Below are 13,944 nucleotides of genomic sequence, written 5' to 3'. Positions count from 1 at the left end.
AAAATACAATCACAAAAGGAACGCGTTAAGGCAACAAAGATGTATACCTGTAATAAGTGAGAATCCAGCCGAATGATTTGTCCCCCAAGGGTTTGGGGATACCCCAGGTAAGGATGCCAGAGTATATAGAGAAGAGAGCGGTGAAGCAGTCGTGGACTTGCATTGAATTGATGGCATAGGGATGTCACAAGAACCGATGCTTGATGCGTCCCTTCTGGTTCTAAAGTGACTAACACGACGAGTGCCCTTGTTTTTTAAGCACGTAGGCCACAGTTAGCGACGTGCTAGGTTAGACAGCGTCAGTGCTGCGACGTTCCAGAAACTGATTTGGTAGGAACTGAGGAGTTGTCCAGTGATACATGAGAAGAAGGAGGCACCAACCAAGTGCCAAAGTCACGCCCATTACTCCGCTTATATTTTCGGAAAAATATGAACGAGAGTCATCTACCAACTTAAAAAGCGACATGTTCACTGCAAACTCACGTTCCTTGTCTTTCCAATTACAGCCTGGGGACTCGGATCATAGTACTCTAGCGATATAATTCAATGGAGTAGACAAAGTTGAAAAGACTAAATGCCGGTCCCTTGTAGCCGAATATCTTTAGCCTGAGCTAGCACTTTTAGCAAACACTGTTGTCCCCTTTTGTCAAGGATGCCTGGAAGTCTAGAATGGGTCTTGGGCGTTGGGAGAAAAGGGCATCAAGAATTCGTGTTATTTTACTGGGATTGGCATGGTATGTAATTTTGATATTGTAGACCCCTGGATGTGCTGAAGTTGTTTCTTCTCAGTGAAGTTGCTTTACCATAAACAGAACATAATCATTATAATTATCAATAAACAATGAAACTTGACCCACAATTTCCTGTTCACGACTTCACGCAATGGTGAAAAAAGTTTCAAATTATGGCGCGTGCAAGCTTTGCATGACTGGATGCGTGTCAAATGGGCGCTGGGCAATCTGACAGCCGTTTGAGTCCAGGGAGAAGATCGGTGTGTACAAGATGTAAAACTGAGTCCTTTCTCTCCACATGCAAGTGATGGTGGACCGAGCCGGTGAAGGAATCTTACGCTTCAGCCAGGAACGCTTCACTGTTCTGCTGTTGACCCATGAAGTTGATTAAATGGTTGATTAAACACAAAGAGGGAGGAAACAACTCAGATGACCAAAGCCCTGCACCACACACAGACTCACAAAAACACACGCACACCCACACTTGAGCACTTCGACTCGTTCTGTCCACTTAAATCATGTTTGGTGCCAGCTACTTAGTGACTGTGATCCTTTTTACTGTTGCCTGTGCCTACGCTGAGGAAAAACAATGGCGCCAACACCCAGACTACATACTAACTGAAATTCAGAAAAAGTTCTAAGCATAATGCCAGCCTCTTGGATAATAAGGTGGGAATAATACACAAGCAGTCCAGTACGCATTGAGGGGAGGATGATGTTGAGTCTTCACAATCTTAAATTCTCAAATGCTGAAAAGTAGTAGTGTGTATGTAATCAAAACTACTTGTGATGCCCCAGTACGATAGGATTTACAGGCTATTATACTCTCCTGACTCTACATCAAAATGAATTCATAAGAAAAGAAATTTGGGTGATTCTGGGTTCTGCAATGTAAAGCATCCGTAGGGTAGACAGGGCGCCGAGTTCAAGGGTGCAATCACGGGTGGTTACAATTTTAAAAGCCCACTCAAGAGATACCATTGGGTTTTTTGCGTGCTTAGTGAACCAAAAGTCTACCATCCTTGCATATTTAACAGCATTTGGCGGTGGATGTGTTCATTTGGGAGCGTGTCTTGTTCCCCAATTTCCAAAAAAAAAAAATTCAAATTATGCCTATGTCCTGTGATGGTAGGGATAGGAGGACCAAAGCGCAGAGGACAGGCAGGCAGGGAGAGTAAAGAGTGAGGATTATTTTACCAAAAAAACACAGGGAATACAAAATGAATCCGCAAACCACAACAGTCAAAACCAAATAATTAAAAATCACAAAAGGCAAAAGAGACAAAAATGGAAAAACCAAAAACAGGAACACCTGGAAAGGAAGTACATAACCTCATGGTACACGGAGACTGCAAACAAACACTGGCAGGAAAGGCAACAAAACCTGAAGGATCATGACCAGAGACGAGGGGACAAGACCGGGAGGAAACTAGGAGCCGAGACAGAACCAACATGCCAAATAAGGAGGAACAAAATCAAAGCAAAATACCCAAACCAGTACAATGTTCCCAAATTATTTTCATGGAATTGTATCAGAGTCATCCCCCTTATGCCAGGTTGAGTTACCATAATCTCCGATAACCAACCCTAGACATTGTGTTTAACCGAAAAACCTAACCCTACCCTTCTTTTAAGACAAAATCTTAGAATGATGGGAACATAGGGCTGTGGGACCATAGGGTGGGGATCCAATTGGGCGTGCGGGACCCATAGGGCTCGGGACCATAGGGCTGCGGAGACATAGGGCTGCGGACCATTGGGCTGCGGGACAAGTGGGCTGCGGGGACCATTGGGCTGTGGGACATAGGGGCTGGTAGGACCAATGGGCTGTGTGGATCATAGGGCTTGTGGGACCATGTGCTGTGGGGCCATCATGTGAACCTATAAGTTGCTCCATGTGTACAGACTTGATGTGTAAGTAGCCCAGGTGTTCATATCAACGTAAAAAAGAACGCAGTGATGTATTCACAACTTGGTGTACACTGCCCCCCCTCCACCCCAAGTGGTGAAAGAAATCGTTATCGCAGCAGGCCAGGCAATATTTCAAATCTTTTCTTTTATCTAAAGGTGAAGCTAAGCAAGACCATGTATTAGCCTGCCACTAGCACTGCAGGTTTATGTAATTTAAGACTTTGACTTTATACTAATAATTCTAGCATCAACGTTAAACGGAACCTTATTACCTTTCCTGATAAAATTGGAAATGGATACCAGATTCAATAAGTAGAGTTAATTTGGTGGGCTTGGTTGTAATTTTTCTATTGACGCCTTAACTTGAAGTAACTTAAACCAAAAAACTGCGTGTAAGTTTACAGAAGTTTAATAAAAGTAAAATGCTTATGAACAAACGTTCTCGGGATCTTGGTGACATTTGTATTATAAAATCAGACTTGACACTTGGTATAAAGTTTGAGAATCCCTGGATACACATCATTGATTTTTATTAGTTACAAATTCATCATATAATTTCAATGAGTGTTTGGTGCGGCACCAAATAAGCGAGAAACTGGTGTGTTGCAGGGAATTTCCCCTTAAAGATACTGAACTGAAGGGATAAGTTAATTGTTGATCACTTTTGCTGTATCATGTTACAGATTACATTAACCAGGTAAGTCTGGACAAATCTTACATTTTTATAGCGTCCTTCTCGACACCCTTTGGCTTGCTAAATGGCACCTAGGTCTCCTAGCCTCGCTGCATCATCCTCCACTACACTGGATCCTTTTGACAAAGGACCCGGTACACCATACACCTAGAGTCAGCCGCCAGGACATAGTGAGACCTACTGCTATGGGGGACCAGTGGCTGTGCCAGTTATAGTATTCCAGATGGAGAGATGGTAAGAGTGGTGGGGGGGCTTGCTATTTGTTCTCAATCTAGTTGCCTTTCTTCCTCTCGTCCCTTTCCTAAAATTTAAATCGGATAATGATAATATCCCGGAGCCAGGACCACCAGGCACCCCACACCCACCCACGCCTAAGCGGATGAGCAGTAGGTGGCGTCAACCTTGGCCACCATTGTTGGAATAATCAGAAGAAGAGACACAAGGGGGGGGGAGGGGGGGGGCTTGGGGCGGGGGGGTGGGGGGGGGGGATGAGGGAAAGCCATGTGCTGGAAGTATGTGACACTCCTTGACTTTTTAAGCCTCAAAGGGGCCTTTGTAAGCTTTTATGGGGTTTAGTGCCCCGAGACTAAAAGAATCAGGGCGAACAGAATTGTTCATCTAGCTGTACTCCTCACATCAATCAGTGATGTGTATGGGTGTGTTGATTAAGTCCATACGCTATAGGTCATGAGGCATTTATTCAATGGTATCCAAAGAGGTCAAAGTGAACATTTCCTCCCAGCAAGGTCCAAACCGGGATCTGAATAGTTATTTCGACATGTAGTGTAATGTTGTATTTCATACCTATATATTTAGGCGTGTTTTACATTGCTGTGCTTTAATATTTAAAAAGCAGCTCTGTTCAATTGCCGAAATGGTTAAATATAGCGCCTTACCAAAATTGCTTCTTTTGTCACCCCAATGTCTATTCAATACCCTTAACATGTGACATTTCAGTATCCTTTCTAAACAAATATGTTGAGTCGATTTCAATGTAAGATATTAAAAATAGAAAACAATGCAAGAAATAGAGCTGTCACACGGGTCTTTTTTCTTGTTGACTGCTTGCTCCCGCCCCCAGACAAGGATTCAGTTCCCCCGTTTGTGATTGTATGAAATTTGACAAAAGTTCCATTTTGTTCCTGCGTTCAAACAACCACAGCACAGCCCCATCCCATAGCCAGCACGTGTCACTCAAAAGTGTTCGTTTCTTGATTGGTTGGATGTCGTTTCAGTGCGTCGACAGCACCGGTTACGCCACTTTAAATCCAAATGTGCAATGATGGTTCCCCACACTACTATGACTAGGGACTAAATAGGGCCCATCGTGTCCCTGACAGACTTGTACCCAAAGCATAAAGAATATTGGACTGCTTTGCGTCCAACCCTAAAATACCGTGTTACTCTGACCCGCCTGTCTCACCCTGTTTTACCACTGGGGAAGATGAAAAGGCCATATTTCGTATCTCATCTGTATTTCTCCTACTTCTGTAACTGTGCTTTTTAATTGCGCAGTCATTCTGTGGATTGCGGCAGGCTTTTTGGATGCTGATGAAAGTCGGATTTTTTTTTTTTTTTTTTTACAAGTCTACTCAAATTTTCCACAGAACACCTACGGTCTCCCATTGGGCATTTATTCAATTCAAAAAAAATTGCGGGTTTTATGTTATGCACAGTTAGGGTCTTCATGTACTATTTGTGTAGTTCTGGCATTACCATTATCTGTAGTTGGCGACTACCTAGTTCACGTTCCATAGCACGCCAGAGCAGGTTGGCCAATCCACCAACAGCATTCTGGGATGGGAGATAATGGGCTTGGTTTATGTGCATTCTTAAAACAATCACAAACATAATCCCTATAAAGGTAAATGGTCATCCAGGGCCTTGATTTCTGTTTACTGAAGGTTGGACAACCAAGACATTTGAAATAATTCAGTGAATAAAGTACGTGAATTTGATCACCATTTGCGGGGGCTTATACTGCTGATTGCTTCACTCATTTTTTTTGCCATACTCATTTTAAATATCTACATGTGAAGGTCGCACCTCCAATTTAACCTAGTAGAATGGTACAATAACGAAAAAAAGACCTTCTTGCTTTAAAGAGAATTACCACAATACCAGACTTTCAATTAAGTCCAGATAATGTAATTTGTATTGCCTATAACTAGTAAGCCTTTCAATTTCGACCTTGAAAAAGCTCTTACGCAAAATTACCTATTTATTTACGTCGGGAAAACGGCAATATAGTTCAAATCATTTTCTTGACAAATAGACTTGCTTAGCTATAGGCACACAGTCTCAGACAGAGTCTGTTTAAGTGTATACAGTCTTTCCTAATTTGGTTATTTATATGCAAACAAAGTGGCTATTGCTAGTTTCATACTAATGGTTGTCTGTCCTGTGTAACCCTGGCAGGACTGATGTGGAAGTGTGTATGATTAGCACCGGTATGGGGTGGGAGACAGGTGGGGGGAGTGTGGCCTTCCTGTCAACTGATCTGTGTGATGAGATTGGTCACCATGGACCGTCACTCAATTCACCACCACACCCCCCGTACCAGGCTAAATGAGCGATCACCACCCTGTGCCTGCAATACACGTTCCGCCAGAGATGGAATTTATAAATCTGTGTGTGTGTGGTGTGTGTGTGGTGTGTGGTTGTGTGTGGTGGTGTTGTGTGTGGTGTAAAACGAATGTGTTAAACTGTGCCCTTGCAGAGTGTAGGGCCAGTGGGAGTCAGGGCTTGCCTGGAATCCTGATATAAATCTAGTAGTAGAAGTCTTGTTGAACTTCACACTGTTGAAAAACCAGTTTTTGTCTTTTTAACACGCACTTAGTTGGCAGTTTATGGTATAAATAATGCAGTTAAAATATAAAGTCCTCCAGTATATCATATACGGTAGAAGTTACACTCCCTGAAAGGTGAACTGTATTTTATTAGGGGATGCACCAAAGTTCTACAACCAAAGTATTCGCTTGAAAATAGCAAAATACGTCTTGTGGAGTCCAGCCGAGTTTAAAAAAGACTTAATGCATTTTACCGAACAACTGCGATTTTATGACGCAAACAAAAAGCCACCAGCTAGAGTAACCGGGCACACACTTTACAAATGTCGGCAGTGTGGAAGCGCTATAAAAGTCAATATGAATGATTATGACTAGGTATTAGTCTGTTCCATGCAAAACCTACAGCGGAAAAAAAGTTAAAAAAACAAACAAAAAAAAACGCATTTGGGTTGGCTTTCTTACAAGTTATCATTGTATTTGGCTTTTCTTTCGGTGCATCTCTAAACTTTAGGTGTAAGATCAGTGGGAGTACCGTTGCTTCTATAACCGGACTATTGAATGGCACAGAACTTTTACATGTCTAAATATGTTTAAATAGTACATAGTCTTAAAGCATAAAAAATTCAGAAACTTTTAAAGATGAATACCAAGTTCTGAGTTATAAAGAAGAAGAAGACACTGAACTCTCACGATACATTTAGTCCCCAAACACTGGTAAGGATGCGTGACCAACACTATTTGAGAGACAAACAGTGTAGACCATGTGGTAAATGAAAGCCACACTATCATGAGTAACAGGCAGATGCCCTTGACGCTAGATACACATGTTCCTTGTGGCACTTGGTGCCAAGAAGAGGCCGAACCAGGATAGGGTAATCTGTAAATTGATGGAAAGAGATCTGTCGGATGGGAGCCTTTCAAAGACGAGTTTGGAGATCTCGGAGCGCGATGAAGGAAACCACATCCCTTTCAGAGGGAACGAGTTCACCATACCTTGGGAACTGTTTGATTGTCTTGCCGAATGGTCGGTGTGGGATTGATTTTCCACGTCGGTATGGAGCACAAGACAAACGGTCCTGCGGTCACATCAAACACATACAGGGACAAATAAAAAACAGACACGCACTTCGGCATCTAGGTTGGTCTAGCTAGGATACTGTTAGGCTATTTTGCCAAGCAAGTTATGTTTTTACAGGTTATTAAATTCAGACAGTAGTCACTTTCAAAAGGACCCTATCAACAACAATGTTATTCATTAAAATTGTATTCTTGTACTGTTGATTGTCCATGTACACCGACCTGTCTGTATACTGATTCATGCTGGACTGAATATGTATTTTACATGACACTTGATTGAACCAATCTGCATACAGTAATTAGTGTAAGTAAATAGTCTTATTTTGAGCTCCAACTTCTTAATAGAGAAAGGAATAGTATGTTATTGCTTTATCACACATTTAAACAAGCAGACGGATAGCATTTACGTCTAAGCCCACAGAAGAAGTAGCAGGAGCCCCCCCCCCCCATATCAGCTGTGAGTGTCTTAAAGCTAACATTACAGTCACTTTCTTCAGAGGAGAACGGAGGAATAGAATATATCTGTCCAACACATTTCACTCCCATAGGAAATACAGACGCTTTCTTGGGGTTGTCATCAACGCTGAAAAGTCTTCATTAAAATCAAGATCTAAACGCGCTTGGTCGGGACATTTGACGCAAATTAAGATAGGAAAAATCGGTGGTGGGTTCTGAAAGGTCCGTTCATGTGACACGCGGGACAAGAACGGGACAGTTGGGTCAGGATAGATTGTAGGGTGGGGTTATAAACGAAAGTTTTCAGGCTCAAAGACCTGTGTTGTTTGACCGTCCACAGGCTCTACACACACGGATTTTCCTCTAATAATACGTCATCTTACAGCGCAGCGGCAAGCTGACGCTCTGCACGGTGCGTTCCATTTTCTAAAGCCAGGGTCTTCAACAGGGGGTCCGTGACACTAGGGGGTCCGCGGAGGTACTGCAGGGGGGGCGCGAAAAGTTTTGGTTGATTAGCTTTTTTTTATATTCCCCCCTGCAATTTTTCCACTATTGAAAGTCTTTAAATACACATTAACATGAATTCAACACACTGTAGTAAACAGATAAATGGAGGCAGAAGATGTCTTTCAGTCATCAATGCAGATATATGAACCTGTGTATTATTTGAGTATTTTAGTATTGAAGGCACAATAACAAGTTACATTACACATGGCACTATAGGACCAGTTTTATAACACAATTTAAGTGGGGGTCCTTGGCTTGAAAAACGTTGAAGACCCCTGCTCAAAGCAGATTTGCATTGATTTTACTTTTGGGATGAGAACAGGGTGATCTGTCGCTTTTTTGCTTGTTACGTCTTGGGTTTATTGACATTAAACTGTGTTCTATACTGTAACAAAAGATGGGAACGCAACATTTTGCATGCCTGGGGGCTAAGCTCCCCTCCCCCCCTTTCATTCCATCCTGTGATATCCCTGGTCAATACACATGCTGTCAAAAGATTTGTGTGACAGAAAATGTTTTAAATGCAACATACTCATACCTAAACCATAGTATTGCCTGGCTTGGGGACAAAACTCTTTTTAAATGTATTGAGAGATTTTGCTGCTGTGGGGACGCTGGGTCCGAAGTGACTGGGGCTGCAGTTGAGGTGGTAGCTCCGATGATGGTGAGCAGGCAATGGAGGTGCTGGGTTGGTGGAGGAGGTGCTGGGGCTGAGGAAAAGCTGGAGTGGCAGAAGGTGTGAAGTGAGTATTTCTAGAACAGACAGACAGTACACGACAAGAAAACTAGAATGTAAATGGTGAACTGATGAAATTGCAACAATCAGGCCAGGGAGAGAAAATCAGATTGGGTCTTAAAGGCAGATGGGGAGCAGATGAGATGCAGGCTGCGCTGATTAGGGATGGGGTGCCAGGTGTGGAAGAGCGCAGCAGGAGGGGGCGTGTCCACTCACTGTGAAAGAGTGAAGGGAGACAACAGAAAACTACAACACAGCAACCATATTGCATGTGTAACAAAGTCACATCATGATGGGGGTCAACAGTGTTGCCGTATTAAATTGGAATCCAGATGAGTTTATTTAATTATACTCCTTGACATATGTATAATCCTAACAGGAACTAATAGGTTATATTGCAATCTCTCAGGCTCAATGTAGGTGTACCTACTATAATCCTAATAGTAAACATATAGGTGTATTGCAATCTCTTGGAATACAGGTAGGTGTACCTATATTTAAATAACACACTGTAGCAAGAGTTTCCAACAGTGTTTTTTTATTTACTCATGTTTTTTTCGCGAGTCAGAGTCAGGCAAGCCTGCAAAGGGCCACACTGACTCAAAAAAACTGCGTACACGAGGTCGGACCAGACGGAGTTTTTGCAGCCGGCGCTCACGTTCAAATGATAAATTGCGAGCCTGCATGGGATTTGGTGTACACACGCCCTACGCCTGATTAGGGTCAAACGCAAGTTATAAGTGAGGGCCAGCAAGATGTTCCAGGCTGCAGGAAAAAAAAAAGTAGTTATCTTTAACTACAGTTATTGTGTGTTTTGGTAATCTATGCAGTAGCCTACTGTACCTGTGAGACAGACAGTGACGGAAAACTGAAGCTTCTGCTTATTGCTGAGTTCCCTAAGCAGTCTTTGTGCACAGTTATGAGCTCAGCTAGCTACGAGCTATCATCTGTCGGTGATACCCTGTGGACCACACACTTTGAAGGAATAAGGCTGGTGTAATCTTATTCCTATTGTCAACAAATCTAATATGTGTAAAAAGCATTCTGTAATATATAGTTCATCCTGGAGAACGAAAGCAGACCTGAAGTGGGCGGGTAGGGAAAGGTCAGTTGGGGCAATTTATAAAAAGTATTTGGTATGAGTCATTCATAAGGTCAATGTGTGAGTAGTGTGCCGCTTTCATTACTTGTATGTGAAAAAAATAGACTCCACATCAAAGGAAGAAAGGTAAGACAACCAACCCACAGCTACTGTGGCAGGATGGCTTGCAAAAAAGTAAGGAAAGCGATGAAAACCTATCTGTTATCACAGCGAGGCGGAAAGTATAACAAGGCTCAAAAGTCAGCTATGAGAACATGACACAATAAATCCAGAGCGGTTTCCCATTTGCAATAATTGGCCTCCTGATAGTAAAACACTTGTGAACGTGTAACCAAATGCCGTGCGTTGTGAACCGCATGCCACAAAGCATACATCATGTTTGTCAACACAATGCTGGGGAGGAGGTCAGGGGTTACGCAAATAATAGGGTGATGGCGGCCAACCGCGCTGTATTTGATGTGAAGTAAAGGCAAATATATGAAAATAGGAGGAAAGTGAGAATAATTGCAAGATCAGGCGAGAGTGCTGCGTGGGGTTCATTAAGGCGGATGGATCCAGATGTCCTGTGGTCTTCTGTTTGGCTTTTAAACGCTGTCATCTTCTAAGGGGATTACCTCTTTTCCGCCGGTTCTCCGTCAGGCATGTCGGCTGCTGGGTTTTGTGCTCGCCTCAGCGAAACCAAACCATCGGGACTGAGAAAGGAAGAAAAAACTCTGCTTTTAAAGGTCGAAGTGAACTATGAAGAGCCTGGTACATAAACAGGGATCTTTCCTGTGTTCCCGCAGTCCCTGGGCAGGTGAGTCTCGATAAATAACCTAAAAATGATAAGAGATGGTAAATCTTTGCAGTTCCCTCGCAAAAAAGGGACATGGATAATTCAAATGCAGTTTGCTGTTAAATATGGTTCCACCCGGTGGAGTTCAACGCATTCTCACTCCCATCAGGTCAGGTGCTTTTTATTGTTGACAAGGATCACAATATATTGTAAGCAAACAAGCAGACAAGGCACAAGGCATGCAGTGAAGACACAGGGTAAACGTTAGTTAAAGGCTGAAAGCATGCAGCTAAGACACAGGATAACGTTAGCTTACAGGCGAAAGCATGCAGCTAAAGACACAAGGTAACATTAGCTTACAGGCTGCAAGCATGCAGCTAAAGGACAGAGGTAACAGTAGCTAAGGCTATAAAATGAAGTTAAAGATACAGGGCCACATTAGCTTACCAGCTAAAGACACAGGGTAATGGTTAGTACAGGCTGGTTAGCATGCTTAAAGACACAAGGTAACATTAGATTACCCAGCTCTGGTAACGTACAGCTAAAGAACACAGTGCAACATTAGCTTACAGGCTGGTAGCATGCAGCTAAAGACACAGGGTAACGTTACTTGTAGGCTGAAGCATGGCAGTGAAGACTCAGGCTGTGTCTCAAATCGCGCACTTCCCTTAGTGCTACTTACAGAGAGTACACTTCGTCTGCACTACGTACTACTTGCATAGTGCGTAATATTTGACAGATGAGTGTTTTGCTCAACGCGCCATGTGCAGCTTACCGGAAATGACGAATCACATTCCATTCCTTCTTTTCTGTACACTTGGGAATTTCACCTGGCAGAGCGTCAGTCGCCTATGTGTTTCGTCGAAAAAATTATCACATGCTTTGTTTGATACTTTAAACAAAAAAAAAAAGTGATATTTATTTGCACGTGGCACGCCAGGATGACGATTGCAACACCGCCGTCATGTCACCCCCTCATTAGCTTGTGAAAAACGTAACACAACTGTATGTAATATCGTTCTTGTTAATGCACTCTAATTCATTAATTATACCTATTCTTGCAGTCCATCTTTTATGTATTATGCTTATGTTTCGCTCTAAAAATAAGTAAAATAAATATTCAGCATTACGTTATGTTCATTTTAATGCTCAACGGTTTCAGGAGGACTCCTGTTGGCCCATAGATAAGACTGTTGTATGAAGCATTAACCAACAAATTACCTAATAGACAAACCTCATTACATCTTTTATTATAAGTTGAATTTTTGTTCTAAATGGTCTTTCAACAGTGACAATACAATAGAGAAAGCAGAGGTAACAGAATGAACATTTAAATAGGACCCATTATTATATCATTATATGCTGCTACAGTCATGCAACGTGTAATACAAAAAGATAACAAAAGTTATACTTTTATATAATTTATTTAAAAATTGCCTGTTAGTGCTGGCAGGCCGCCAAGGCCGTAGCTAGTCTGATGGGGACAGGGGACATGAGGGGGGTGACTTCAGAATCTCCAGGGGATCCTTCTACGGTCTGATGGCCATCGTTGCCCCTAAATGACAGCCCTTCATTCCTCGTTTGTCCTGAAGAGAGGGTTATACAGGATTATCAGTGGAGGCAGATAAACAGTAATACATCAGGTGGAGGCAGTAAACAGAATAACATCAGGTGGAGCAGTATAAACAGTATATACATAAGGTGGAGGCAGTATAAACAGTATATACAACATCAGGTGGAAGGCAGCAGTATATCAGACTACATCAGGTGGACACAGGACCCCCAGTCCTAACAGGTAGCGTTTAACATTAGCGTTACGCTTATGTTAAAGTTCCCGGCAAGACAATCAGCTGATCGCTATTTTGGAGACGCTACACGCTCACATCAGATATGAACACCTTGTTAAGATCATACATCTAACACTAAAAATCGTCTACAATGGGCGAAAGTGTAAACACAAACAACAGTTACACCAACACATGGAACGTTAGTTATAACATTATCTTGCTCATATGGGTATAAACGCCGTTGTTAGTTAGCTAAGTTGGCTTGCTAGCACGTCAAATTACGAGGACTAAAAACGTTAATTCATGGTATAAAATTATTTCGACCTGTAAATAACCAAGATAAATTTACAAGGGGCATATGTATAGCAAAAAAGACTCACGTCAACTTTGTATTGCTCCGTTGGTCGCTATCGCGTCTTCGGCCGCCGTATCAAGTTTTCAACGGTTGTTAGCTCCGCCCCTTCAGCTACGTCGCCAAGATGGCGACCCGTTGAGGTGTGGAAAGTGTCCATCGGTCCGCACTCAACTGTTGGACGTTTGAGGCACCATCGGGACTTTAGTGGCACTGCATTTGACGCAACTTCGACAATGTGAACGCACTATGTACTCAAATAGTTAGTATTTAGTACAGAAGTGCGCGATTGAGACCACAGCCACAGGGTAATGTTAGCTTACAGGCTGATAGCATGCAGCTAAAGACACAGGGTCACGTTAGCTTACAGGCTGAGAGCTGCAGTAAAGACACAGGGTCACGTTAGCTACAGGCTGATAGTATGCAGGCTAAAGGACACAGGGTAATGTTAGCTTACAGGCTGTGCGCATGCAGCTAAAGAACACGGGGAACATAGCTACCACTGGTAGCATGCAGCTAAAGACAAGGGTAAGGTTAGTTTACCGGTAGCCTGTAGCTGCAATTTTCCAGACACCATGGCAACTGCTTGAGTCCGAGATGACGGAGAAGAACAGAACAGGAAAACAGTTTCCTTCTTGTCAGTTATGTAGAAGTTATGAACAAACAACACGAGAAAAGCCATGATGGCTTGACTAGACATGGGAACCCCGACCCACTGTGCCGGCAATTGGATTTCGTCCTGCATCTTGATTGGAAACCTTTATGTTTAATTCTCCTGCGTTCAGTTCACAATTTTGCGGAAAACAATCACAAACTGGGTTATCCACCGGCGAAGCCACTGGCAGGTTTAAACACGATGACAGTAGAGAAAAGCAGTTCTGTTTACATTCAAACATGGCGGTGGGCACAACGAACACCACCAAAGCACAGCAATCCGGGATGCGCTGTCGCTTCTACGTCACCTGGACCGTTGGTCTGATTGGTTGAAGAGGATACCAATTGCGTACATTGAGTCGTTGGTCACGCT

General features: G+C 42.8%; 1 long non-coding RNA gene across 1 annotated transcript in view; it reads left to right on the top strand.

Moving 5' to 3' along the window:
- Positions 1-13,389, top strand: part of LOC116698093 (uncharacterized) — a 26,952-nt gene extending 13,563 nt beyond the window's left edge. The window contains exon 3 of the long non-coding RNA XR_004334109.1: positions 13,243-13,389. This is a non-coding gene — a long non-coding RNA (uncharacterized LOC116698093). The remainder of the gene's footprint in view (positions 1-13,242) is intronic.
- Positions 13,390-13,944: the final 555 nt, after the last annotated feature.

Source organism: Etheostoma spectabile, chromosome 11 (genome assembly GCF_008692095.1).
Source record: "Etheostoma spectabile isolate EspeVRDwgs_2016 chromosome 11, UIUC_Espe_1.0, whole genome shotgun sequence".
NCBI lineage: Eukaryota > Metazoa > Chordata > Actinopteri > Perciformes > Percidae > Etheostoma > Etheostoma spectabile.
This window is presented reverse-complemented; position numbering and strand designations above follow the sequence as displayed.